Raw genomic sequence first — 13,607 nt, 5'->3', positions numbered from 1 at the left:
ATTTCCTCACCCAAGGAGGTCGTGATACCCGCCCGTCTTCGACTAGTCCAACTCAAGATCTTACACCGTGTGTATGTTACTGGCCCGCGACTGATTCGAATGGGTTATTCTGTTGATGGGTTATGTATCAGTGGTTGTGGTCGGCTTGCTACTTTCCTTCACATCATTTGGGAATTTCCAGAGGTTGTTGTATTTTGGAATAGAGTGCATGCGGTCATGAAAGAGGTCACGGGAGTCGAGATACAACCGGAAGCTAGGCGGTGTCTGCTTAATGTGTGGGAACCGAATGACTATGACGTGGCTTAGACGCGATGGGTGACCCTGGCCAACATGATTGCTAAACGAGACATTGCACAGTTGTGGGGCGCTCCCCGCCCGCCGACGGTCTCGGTGTGGAAGGAAAATATGGATTGGTGTATGTTTCGAGAGAAGACGGTGTATGTGGCACGAGGTAGACCCCAAAAATGGGGGAAAATTTGGAATCAATGGAACTCCTACAGAGGAGATATATGCACGCCACCCCTTTCTGATGTTTCCGATGTTTCACATTCTCCCTGATCCTGACGTTCCATGATTTGTTCTATTTCATATGTTTTAAAATCTTTAGTCTTTTTCCCCCGATTATGCTCCCCCCCTCTGATTTTTGTTGATTGACTTGCACTGTGATGCTATTGCCTTTTCCTTCCCGCTCAGACAAAGCGCCTGTATTGTAATGCTCTTTTTGCCTTGATTGTTAGCTTTCTTTCTATATAATAAAAAGAGTTAAAAAAAAAAAAGGACGGTGCCTGTCTCTTTTGTAAAGAGTCCTTCTGAGGACACAGTGTCACTGCCTCCCGTTACTGCCTCCTTAGGCCAAAATTCCCTGCCACTCTCCCGGACGTTAATAACTCTCTACCCATGGGCCTATTCCACCTTAACGCGCTGCCCGCCTGCTTTTAATCTAGTCAAATGTACAACACAGCGATGTTCCTCTATGGTAACGAGCATAAAACTGATAAAGTGGATACAACTCCAAAACGAAGATATTAAACAGCGCAACTATTCCTTTACTTTTTTAACAATCGCGACACCAGCGCTTCACTTAAGCATACCTTGGGTGCCGTGATTGTTGAAAATGTAAAGAATTAGGTGCGCAGTTTAATATCTCAGTTTTGACATTTTATGCTAGTTTTCAACAATCGCGGCACCGGCGACATGTTAAAGTAAAGCGCGGGTGCCGCGATTGTTGGAAAAGTCAAGAAACAGATTATAAAACCCCAAAACTGAGATATTTAACTGTGCAACTATTGTTTTACTTTTACAACAATCGCGCCACCCGCGGTTTGTTAAAATAAACGCGGTTTCCGCGAGTGGTGAAAAAGTATAGAAATAGATTATTTTTTTAACTGTTTACATTTTCAACAATCCTAAAAGCATCCAAAGGGGGACCATCGCATTTTATCACTATGGTGCACCGTGCAGGGCCAGATGGAGAATAAAACATGCATGACTTGTCCATAGCCCTGAAAATAATTGTGCTCGTTTGCCAGAAACGTAGAAAGTGCACCCAACCAAGCCACCACCCATCATGGTGACACCCCGTTTGCATACTGATTAAGTTTACAGCCAGAGACAATGGTCTGATATCAATAACGGGGACTGGGCGGTGGCAACGGCGCAGGATAAACAGCGCCATAATTTTCCATTAGGCAGCCTTTCACTTCCACTGCACATCGAGGGGGCCCAGCTCCGGTGCCTCCTCACACCGGCCGCTGCTGTTTGCCTGATCTTAGACTTGCAAAGAGAAGCATTACCTCACTTATATAACCAGCAGTGGCGCGCGCGCACCACAGAGGAGCGGGGGCAAAGGCACACCCATTCCCACCGGTGGCCAGCACGTGCGCTGCTGCGCGTGCTGGCCACTAGTGGGAATGAGCGGAGAAAAGGCGGGACATACGCCCACCTTTGCTCAATCGCGTGCCATTTTTTTACAAAAAAAGCACGCGAAAGCCAATGCCAGACGGGGAAAGCAAACCCACACGCACGAGGATGTGGGTAGCTTTCTAAAGCTCGTACAAGAGGTCTCGCGCTGCCCAGGCACTGGTGCGCACTGCAACGCTAGGCGTGAGACCTAAACATAAATAGGTTTCAGAGCAGCTCCGGGCTAGGAGAATGGGTGGTTGGTTGGGAGGCTGGAGGGAAGTGACGAGTGGAAGCAAAAAAAGAGAAGTGAAGGTACTTTTGGGGTTGAGGGCAGTCAAGGTGGCTGGAGGGACTAGACTACTGAGTTGCCGAGACATAGGAATGTAAAACAGCTCCATCTTTTTCACCAGGATGGACCTGCGTCCTTTGGTTTTTTACAACTCCGTTTTTTTGACAGTTCAGTAAAAGACAGATACATAGCATAATGGTGCACTGGCATTTCTGTAGGTTGAATAAACATCACAATACTGGGTATGCCTGACAGAACCTCCCTCCCCATTTACTAACTCAGCCGACATCTGAAATCATCCTCACCAGACCAGTAGAGGCAAAATCATTGCCCCTGTAAGAATTCCGGTCCCGCGTCCTTGATTCAGAGGGTAGAAGCACATGTGGTCAAAAAAGATGGGCAACCAGTCTCATCTGATGACTCTGCTGAGGACCACCAGCCACCCTGTAATTAAACAAGCTGTTTTTCATATTTGTTCACATAATCTGCTTTTCAACACAGGCTCAGCACTGGCATAGCCAATAGCAGGGACAGACCGTCAAGTGGCATAGCTTAGTAAGATTAGAGAGTGGGGGGTGGGAGGGTTCAGATTTTCCGAAGAATCACTCTGGCATATCATGGCAAAATACATACATGAGAAGCAGGGCATGAGGAAACTTAAGGCCAGAGGAAAGGGAGAGTAAATTAGTAATTAAAATCAATATTTTGTAAAATAACCAACATTTGTTTAGAACCTCAAAACAGAGTAGAAGAGAGCGAGAGAGTGTGTGTATGTTTTTATCTGTGTGTATGTAAAAATTCCAGATGAAGTCTGACAGACACCTCACTATACCTGACTGAAAGCATCTGTACCAACTGGAGAATACATTAATTAATGGTGTGTAACACGCATCTGCAGACTATGACAAAAAATAGGCCAACATTTTTGAGTCCTCGTATAGGTAAAGAGCGAGTTCACTAATGTCATTATGTCACAGTCTTGATTTCAGTTCAACTTTCAATCTTTCTTTTGAGTCTCGTGTTTACTTTCAGGACATGTGAATAGTGTGCTACACTACTGAATTTATAAGAATTTTTGGCTATACGGCTACCATGCTAGTTCAGAAACTTTTTCGATATACCCTCAATGACCCACGTGAGAACAGGTTGACTGTCAAGGATATACAGCTGATAAAACTTACAGAGGCAAATCAAATTAAAAGAAACAAAACAATAGAAATCGATTGGTCTCTGCTGAGGGTTTAACGAACTTAGCTTAACTTGAGAAAGTCCTTATTAAGACAAAACGTATCGGCTATCGAAAACTGGCATTTACGTCTTTGCATTTTGGAAAATACGAAGTTTACGAACAATAAAGAATTAACTTTGAACTGAAATCAAGATTCTCTGATATAACTATAACCTAAATGAGGACAGAAAAAATATTTAAGAGATTGATGTGCGCACGCTACCTTTGTGTAGCATTATGCATATTCTGACACAAAAGTGGCAGAATTGAGTTTTGTGGGAGCTGGTCCCATTGTATCTGCACCAACCTAGTTACATAAAGGATAGTAATAGAGCACAGATAGTATAAGATTGCCAAGTAATATTGTAAATTGTTTGAAACTAAAATAAAAGCAAACCTCATTAGCGAATCAACAGCTAAAAAAGTGGCCCTCAAACGGGATAAGTTCTAACGAATATGGCAACCTCTAATCGACCACCTGCTAGTATCAGTTGCGTAGCTTAGTCAGTGAGGTTCACGGGTATGAATCTCAAATTTCCCAACTAAAAAATAGTGGGCCTCAGCGTGAATGTGTGAAGTGACCAAGGTTTGAGATGAACTGTTCACATGAAGAGCAGAGTCAGTACTTACTTGCATTAGGGGGGCCTCTGGTGTTAATATAGGGTTTGGCAACCAGGTACTTCTTTGCAGTGGCAACGGAGCACCCTATTTGCCAAACACGAGGTTAGCCCTCCTAACTTTCAGTTGGGTATACTGTAGGTTTTACGCAGATGGAGTAAAATGTACTTTGTCCGGGTAAAACTTTCTTCAACGGTCCGACAAAGCAGGTGCCATTGGACCATCCGCCCAATTTAGAGTGGATGGTCAGATGGGTTCTTTTTCTTACTGTCCATCACCGCCAGGTATATTCTGGTGGTCAAGGAGAGTTAAAAAAAAAATATATATATATATGACCCCAACACCATGTAAGAAAACTGGTATGGGGGTCATTAGTGGACCTGGGCGCAGTTCCACTAAGCGGAACTCCGCAAAGTGACAAAAAAACTTTGCGGAGTTCCGCAAGTGACGGAGTGCAGCGCGAACTGCTGTTCGCTCTGATCTTCCTGCCGCTCGAGTAGAAATTCTATCCAAGTGGCAGCTCGCACTCACCAACTTACTGTTGGTGTGCACCAGCGAGAAATAACTTCAGCTGCACTATGCAGAGCGGCGTTTTCTGCACTCCGCGAGCTCTGCAGTGTGCAGAAAACTCCGCAAACTCTGCAAACGGAGCGGAGTTCATCGCCTAGGCCCAGTCATTAGGTTTTTTTTTTTCAAAAACAAACTCTAGCTTTGGGAGTTTGTGTTTGGTAAAAATGTAATTAGGAAAAGTTTGTCTGCCAGCCATTATGTTTAAAGGGGCCATCTGTTAAACTTTTCTTGCATTATCAGGAATCACCATGACAGCAGCTTCTGACAATGTATATAAATATACGCTGGGCTGGCAGACATCTGTTAATATGGCGGACGGGGGGGTGTGGCCAAGCAGCATGGCCGACAGGACGTGAGCTCCCTTGGTTCCCTGCCGTCAGCCACTTATATCCTGCATAAGTAATCCTTACAGCCCTCCTCGGAGTGCTGTTTCTGGCTCCTGTGCTCCCCGACCGTGCTGTGCCCCTCCGGTTCTGCCCTGGACGTTGTGGGCGCCTGGATTGTTGGTGAGCTCGACTTGACCGGCCAGATGCTGGGCCTGCCTGGGCTCGAGACCGAGAACTGCGGCCTGGCCTGATCATCGACGAGTCTGGATACGGGGGGGGGGGACCCATTGTCATCGGGCTCCCCCGCAGTTGCCGAGGTGCTGGTGTGACACTGGGACCATTGGGGGAAGGGGTGCCCAGGTGTCCCTGCTGTCAGGCTGAGGGCCCGCAGAGGAGGCGGCAGCTGCCGCAAATTGAGGCCGGGGATTGGGCCTAGCTAAATTGAGGCCGGGGATTGGGCCTAGCTACGGAGGTGCCGCGGGCTACATGGAGGGCTCCACCACCATCTGAGACTTTTGCGGTGGCGGCGGCGGTGGGAGGAGCCTGGATTGCCACGCCACCCGGCCTGCAAGACGCGGTGAGGGGCTGCCAAGGCCGGTGCCGGTGCCGGCTGTGACGGATCGAGCGGCCTGGAGCGGGTCTGGGACTCGCTGCCGCGGCCCGGGAGCCGCCCTGTGTGGTGCATCCTGCTGTCTGGGTCCCGGTCTCTGACTTGGAGCCCCGGCCCTACGGTGCGGGGGCGGCCTGCTTACATCAGGACAGGGCCGAGTGCACTTGGGGCCCGGAGCTGGGCCGGCCCATTGAGACTGCGGGGAAAGGGTCTTCGGGGGTAGTGGCTGCCATCAGGGGCTTTCCCCCTTCCCTACAAGTATTGGTGTACAGTGGGACTGCGGAGGCCTACATCTTCACTGCCCAGGAGTAGGGTCACCCGTGCCCGGACTGGAAGTGGCATACTGAGCCCCCTGGAACAGGTCTCTACCTGGGGCATTAGCTTTGGGGCATGGCATCTGGCTGTCCGGTGGCCTGGAGGAGGAACCCTAGGAGAGTCTGACCTATGGCTACTGGAGGTGGGTCTCTGTGGTGTTCGCCCACACATAGCGCCGCCCGGGACTGGTTTCGGTGGCTGGGCCTCATCTCTCCTTGTGGTGCGTCGGAACCTGGGATGCGTCCCTGCAGCCTCTCCTGACCTGGCCGGCTCGGATAGGTGGCCGTGGCCCCGCATGCCGGCCGCTACGGAACGATCCTTCGGGGGATACTCGGGCCGGGGCTGCGTGTGTGACGCCCCTGGTCAGTGGGCGGCCCAGTTGAGGACATAGTGAGACTGGTGGTCTGGTGCCTGGCCTAAGTGAGACATTTGGGTGGGCTGCTGTGTGCCAACGGGATAGCAGATTGGGGATGTTTGGAAGGACCGCTGCCACGATTTATGATGCGTAAGGATAGGACACCTCGGGCGGTGCAGCCCAACACCATTACACAATACACTACGCAGAGGCTCCCTTCACAGAGACTTACCCGCCAGTTGGGGCAGGAGGAGGGGGTTCCGGCGCTCGAGGAGCCGTCACGGGCGGAATTGTTGAAGGCGATACAGGGGTCCCACTCGGCCTTGGAGCGTCAGATCGAGACTGTGTCCATTGACCTGAACCTCCTGCGGACTGACCTGCGCAAGGTGGCCGATAAAGTCAGGGATGCGGAAGGGAATATCACGCAACTGCAGGGGCAAGTGGCGACCCTCAAGAAAACAGTCTTCCAACTTTCGGCCACGACAAAGGCCCTGGAGCGCAGGGCGGAGGACGCGGAGGGGAGAGCACGCCGCAGCAACATCCGCGTGCTGGGCATTCCGGAACGGGCGGAGGCGGGCCGCCAGCAGCGCTTCCTTGAGCACTGGATCCGTAAATGTAAATTGATACTTGTATAGCGCACTACTCACCCGCAAGGGTCTCAAGGCGCTTGTACGAATACCGCTGTGGAACCCATCCTGGCTTTCCCTGTGAGGTGTCCACTCCTGGGCACCCCCAAGGTGGAGGCCAGGCATCCTTAGCATTGTGGGGGCCGTTGTGGAGATTAAGCAAGCTATTGCCCAGAGTTGCAGAGTGGGACTCCATGATTGGAATAGGCACAGAGGCGAGAATTATCAGGTCCGTGGAATTTTTGAGCCCAAGACCCACCGAGGCGGGGAATTGAACCCTGGTCCCGGGCTAGACCTCTGCATCAGGGTCTGCCGCTTAACCATTGTGCCACACTCAATGGTTGTTGTGCCCCGAGGGCCTCTCCGATGTATTTGTAATAGAGAGGGCACACAGAGCGTTGGTCCCTCCCCCGAGGCCTGGTGCACCTCCTCTGGCCTTCATCGCCAAAATCCTGAACTACCGTGACAGGGACTGCATTCTGCGTGCGGCGAGGGAAATCAAGGATCTTACTTTCGAGAATGCGCGGGTGTCCGTCTTCCCGGACTATACAGAGTTGGTTCAGGACAAGCGCAAGTCCTTTTTGGCAGTCAAACAAAAGCTCAGGGAGTTGAACCTGCAATATATGCTGCTCTATCCGGCCAAGCTTAAGGTTATTTCCCAGGGGAAGGCCCACTTCTTCGAGGCTCCTGCGGACGTGTGGGAGTGGCTGGAGATCCGGGGAGATGATCTCCCCCCTGGAGAACGGGCTGGGGCTCGGAGTGCATGGGGGACCAGGCCGCGGAGGCGGCGCAGCCAGAGGCGACGTCGAGGATCCCGTGAGGATGAGAGGGCAGAGAGCAACCGTGTTAGGGTGGGGGACGATGGCTCCCTACACATGGATTTACCGGCGGCATCTCGACCTACTACTCCTGAGGACATCCTGGTACCTGATACATTGCTGCCTTCTGCGGAGGAGGTTTCCCCGACCGGTGCAGCGGTCCCGGAAACGGCTGAGGCGCAGGGGCAGGAGCCCGATGGACTATCGTGAGGAGGGCCCAAGGCAGTCGTTGATTTGCTGAACTTTGGACACATTGCTGGACACTGTATAGACAGTAAGAGGGCTGTGATGGTTGGTGGGGGCCCTGCCTAATGCTGGGGTTTGAGAGTTGGGGGCGCGGGTGGGGGTCAGGGGGTGGTGTGAATTATGTCCTCCTGTGTTGTCGATCGCGAGGTAGAGATTGGTTTTTGGGTCCTGGAGGGCGGCCTGGGGGGGGGGTTTGGCTGGGGGGGGTAGTTGGTTTTTAGGGTTTCCTTTGCTTCTCAGTTAGTTTTCTGCAGAAGGTTGATGGGGAAGCTGTGTACGTCCTGGCACCAGCGGGTGGAGGGCATATCGGCAGGTTTAGTTGTTGCTAGTATATTGCTCGTGGGTGGGGATGAAGGGGGAATGTTGTTGGGGAAGTTGTTGACATCGCATATGTGACACGGGCGCGGGATTGGAGGGACGCTGAGTCTGCTGTGTGAAAGGGTGGTGGTCTGCATCAGGGACAATGGGATACAAATTAGTCAGCTGGAATGTGAGGGGGCTTGGTACCTGTACGAAAAGATATAGAATACTGTCCTGGCTCCGTAGACATAAGGTTTCGATTGCCTGCTTGCAAGAGACTCATCTCACTGAGGAGGGGGCACAGAAATTGGCAAAGAAATGACGGGGCAAGGTGTTCCATTCCTCTTATTCCTCATACGGCAGAGGGGTCCTGATCTGGGTGGCGCCTGGGGTTCCTTTTGCAGTCCGGTATTTGCTCCTCCGGGCTAGGCTGGACGGTAGGGAGGTCGTCCTTCTGAACTCGTATGCCCCGAATCTAGATGACCCGGGCTTTTTCTTAACGCTGCAGGATGTATTGGTAGATGACCTAGTGACACCACTTTTCTGGCTGGGTGACTTTAATTGTGTTTTGGACTCGGTCCCAGATAGGTCCCCGCCGAGAGAGGGCACGAAACCCCGAATGACGGCACAGCTACGAGCGGTTATGGAGAACATCGGGCTGTCGATATTTGGCGACGGGCCCATCCGGCGTTGCGGATTTATACCTGTTTTTCTCCGACTCATAATACCCACAGCCGCCTAGATAGGGTGCTGGTTGCTAACGCGGAGAGCAGCATGTCCATGGAGGGGACACATCAGGCGCGCTATCTGTCCGACCACTCCCTGGTGACCTGCTTGGTCAATTGAGGGGCTTCGGTTTCCCGTCCACGTACTTGGAGGTTCCCCGCGGATGTCCTTCGTGACTCCGTGGGCAAGGCGCACGTTGAGAAGGCCCTGACGGACTATGTGGATCTCAATTGGGAGGTGGGGGACCTGTCGCTGGCCACTAAGTGGGAGGCCCTGAAGGCCGTGGTGAGGGGCGCCTGTATGGGACTGACGTATGGAGTACGTAAACAGCTTGTCAGGGACTTGCAGACGGCAGAGGATGAGCTAGTGTGTGCCCAGTCCGCCGGGTTCCCTGACGACCTCCGGCGAGAGGACGAGCGGGTGGCTCAAGAGAGGGTCCATGATATACTGGATCGACTGGACAAGTACACCCTCAGCCAATACAGGCAGAGACTCCACAGGGAGGGAGACAAATCGGGGCGACTGCAGGCCTGGATCCTCCGTAGGGAGCACACCACGGAACGTATCTTGGCTCTGAGGGACGCCCGTGGCGTGGTGGTCCACTCGGAGCAAGAGATTTTGGAGACCCTTGGGTCCCATCTTCGAAGAGTGTATGCCGCGGACCCGGGCATCTCCGAGGCCTCTTATTCCCCCTATTTACAGGGGTTGGACCTTCCTTCTATCCCCGCGCCCGTTCAGAAGGATTTGGATGCGGCGCTAACAGTGGCAGAGGTCCGAGCAGCTCTTGCCCGCCTGCCGCGGACAAAGACACCGAGTAATGATGGCTACCCGCCGGAGTTTTACCAAGAGTTCAGGGGCGTGGTGTCGCTTCTTCTAGTGCAGGTTTACGCTGAGGCCTTCAAGACTGGGGCGCTCCCGCCGAGCATGTCCAGTGGGGACATATCTATGATTCTGAAACCAGGGGGGACAAGCTTGACCCTTCTGCATATCACGCTATCACCATGATAAACACCAACGTTAAAATCTTGACTAAGTTGTTGGCCACCCGCTTGGCCCCTCATATGATGCATTTGGTTCATCCGGACAAATGCGGTTTTATTCCCGGACGCAACACCCCCATGAATTTGAGGCGCTTGAATCATGTCATGCACGAGGCCCGGGGGTCGGAGGAGCAGATGGCGCTTGTATCGATCGATCTGGCTAAGGCGTTCGATACCGTGGATTGGGCTTACCTGCAGGAGGTTCTTCGGGTGATGGGCCTGGGCCCGAACTTTTGTTGTTGGGTCCTTATATTATATGCTTCCCCCAGTGCACGGGTGCGGCTGGGGATGGCGCGCTCGGAGGAGTGGCGGTTGGGGCGCGGGACAAGACAGGGGTGTCCCCTCTCGCCACTTCTCTTCGCCCTAGCGATAGAGCCTCTCGCGGTCCGGATTCGTCTGGAGATGTCGCAGTGGGGCATTCAGGTGGGAGATACGTGTAATGTTATCTCCCTGTATGCGGATGATGCCTTATTTTATCTGAGGGCCCCAAGGGAGCCACTTCCTCTGTTGCTCGAACAACTGAATAGGTTTGGAGATGCGTTGGGGTTGCGTCTCAATAGGCGTAAGTCTTTGGTGTATCCCCTGTCGGGATTTGACTCGGTCCCTGAGTCCGATTTGCCGGACCTCGGGCTACATTGGGAAACAGACTCTTTTCGCTACCTCGGAATTCAGGTGGCGCCCACGGAGGTGAGATCCCTGGCCTGTAATATTGATAGGGTGCTTCAGTCCCTCCAGCGCTCCGTCTCCTTCTGGAACACCCTCCCGCTATCTCTTATGGGCCGTTTGGCGGTAGCTAAAATGGTGATGTTGCCTAGGACTCTGTATGTCTTGGAGAACACACTGTGCCCTCTCCCTCCTAGGGTCTTTCGTGCCTTAAATATGCTCCTTACGTCCCTGCTCTGGGCGGGCGGACGGAGCTGGGTTGCGCTGCATACGGTGGTGCGATCCTTTGACGAAGGAGGCCTTGAGGCCCCGCGCTTTGATCTGTATTATTATGCCACGCAGTTGCTGCCAGCGGCCAGGTGGTTGGCAGGCATGGACGTCTGGGAGACACAGCTGTTGGCAGGGAGAGTGACAGTGCCGGAGCTTCAAATCGTGTTGATGAGAGGACGGGGGGGGAGTGCGACTCTGCCATACGTCTTGAGGCATACGGCGAACGTCTGGCACCGCTTCGTGGAGAGATTGCTCCGTTCGGCGCCCTTTCATAGGGACCTACCGCTTTGGATCCTGGCGCCCATGGTGTCGTTGGAGGAACAGATGTCTTTTCGGGCCTGGCGGGAGGGGGGATGTGAGACCCTGTCGGACTTGTATCCCTCCAAGACCTTCCTGTCTTATGAACAGGCGGAGGAGACATTCGCCCTGGGTAGAGGACAGTTCCTCCATTACCAGGGTTTGCGAGATGTGGTGAGGTCATTATGGACACAGTTTATGGAGGTTCCCCCGGTGACTCACACTCTGGATATTATTTTGTCTTGTGGCAATGGGCGTCGTCTTATCTCACTGTTGTATGCGGCCATGCTTAGAGACTCTGCCCCCCCCCCGGTCCCCCTGGCGTGGGCGGCCTGGGAAGCGGATTTGGGGGCTCCGATTGAACAGGACCAACGCAAACAAATAGGAACCCTCACGAAGAAGGTCTCATGTAATGTGCGTTTTAAGCTCATACATTTTAATTTCTTGCACCGCACCTATCTCACTCCGGTCATGCTGCAGCGTTACTCCCCGGATAGAGAGGGTGATTGCCCCAGATGTGGGGCGGAGGAAGCAGGGTCCCTGCACTTGTCCTGGGGCTGTCCTATGGTTCAGAGTTTTTGGGAGAGGGCGGTGGACCATATCACTGCCACTACAGGAATTTGTGTTCAGTTGACGCCCCTATACTGTTTGTTGGCTTTAGTACCTAGACCCAGGAAGAGGAAATTGGCTTATAGATTGATGCACTCGATGCTGGTGTTAGCTAGGCATTGGGTGGCTATAACTTGGATGGGTCAGAGGGCCCCAGAGATTCCCAGGTGGTTGAGTGATGTGCGGGAGTGGTCCCTGGTGGAGGAGGCACATATGCAGAGCTGTAGGAGGGATGAGAGGCTGCAGGAAGATCTGTTGGCATGGCGCATGCTACGTGCTGAGATTGGGGTTCTGGATCGCGCCTCACATAGTGAGTCAGAGGGGACGAGTGGAGAACTATTCTCACCGATGGACTTGGGTACTGAGGAGGAGGACGGAGTTCTTCCCGGAGCCGGGGAGGAGGTGCAGTGAGGAGTGGGTCCTGGCCCGAATGCTCACAAAATGCTCACAAATTGCTGGCTGCTATTTAATATTTTGTACAGTGTTATTGAAGCCCGTGTAACTAAGTGTGACCGCGGTTCGCCCGGCCGTGCCTTAATGAGTCCGTCAATGTGCATATGTGCTGTTTTGATGCCGCTGGGGGGGGGGGGGAGTTGTTTTATGTTTCTTCTGTGAAATGACAAAAATAAAGTTAAAAAAATATATATATATATATATGGCGGACAGAATAAAGGCAGTGAAACCCTTCACTACTCTGTCCACCTTTACTCCATCAGCTAAATCCTAAATAAGGCCCTCTGTAGATAGTGGCAGAGTGGACAAAAAAATGGTTCGGAATACTATTCTGAGGGATCGCCAGTGATTCGATTATTTGCAAGCATTTTTCCTGTCACCTTTTAGGTGTGTGATTGCCAGTAGTATGCCTGGAAACCATCGGAGCTTTTCAAGCCAACGACCTCTCATGTTTGTGAATTCTAAAATGTGTTAAATCTACATCCATTCGAGGAGTACGTATAATGGTGCAGATTTGCACTTCTTTCGTAAACTGGCAACCAAGGGGCATATTTACAAATAACTGCTGCAATGCACAGCAGCAAGCAAAGTTGCTGCTCTGCGTTGCGACTCCTGAAGAAAGCAGAACTGCACCATAGCTTCAGAAAATTGCACAGTTCTACTCTCTCCATGCACTGGCATACTTTGGGCTGTCTAGTACCAGTGCATACACCCTTGCACCATACTGAAAGGGTGTCAGCGTTATGGCCAGGAAAGTTTTTGGGCAGGAAAACATACCTTCCTGCACAAAACTATCCTTGAAGGCTTGTCCTCTTTGTATGAGTGCTGCATTCTGGAAATATCGAGGAGAAATAAAGATCTTTCTGCTCATGATGCCAACCTGTCCCATCTGTTATGACAGGTATCCCCACAGGATACAAAATCCTGAGGCAAGACCGCCCGATAAAAACTGGTGGTGGCACTGCCATAATACATAAAGACAGTCTCCGCATCACCATATTAGAACAAGCTCTACTTCCTTCTATGGAAATTATGATCTTCAAAATAAATACTAGTAACAAACACCTCTGGAAGGGCGCTTTAGTCTACCGCCCTCCTGGCACCGATACTAGTTTTACCCTGGCTCTCACTGAAATTCTTGCTCCTCACATGAAGGCTAAAGAACATTTCATTCTACTTGGTGACTTTAATTTCCATGCAGATACACCAGAGGACCCTGATACCAAGCTCTTATTGGAGGACCTTGCCCTACTTGGCCTACATCTACGAAATAGTGGTCCCACCCACAGAGGAGGCCATACCTTAGACCTCATTTTCACTAACGATCCATCAGTTTACTGTCATCC

Source organism: Lissotriton helveticus, chromosome 3_1 (assembly GCF_964261635.1).
Source record: "Lissotriton helveticus chromosome 3_1, aLisHel1.1, whole genome shotgun sequence".
Lineage (NCBI taxonomy): Eukaryota > Metazoa > Chordata > Amphibia > Caudata > Salamandridae > Lissotriton > Lissotriton helveticus.
This window is presented reverse-complemented; position numbering follows the sequence as displayed.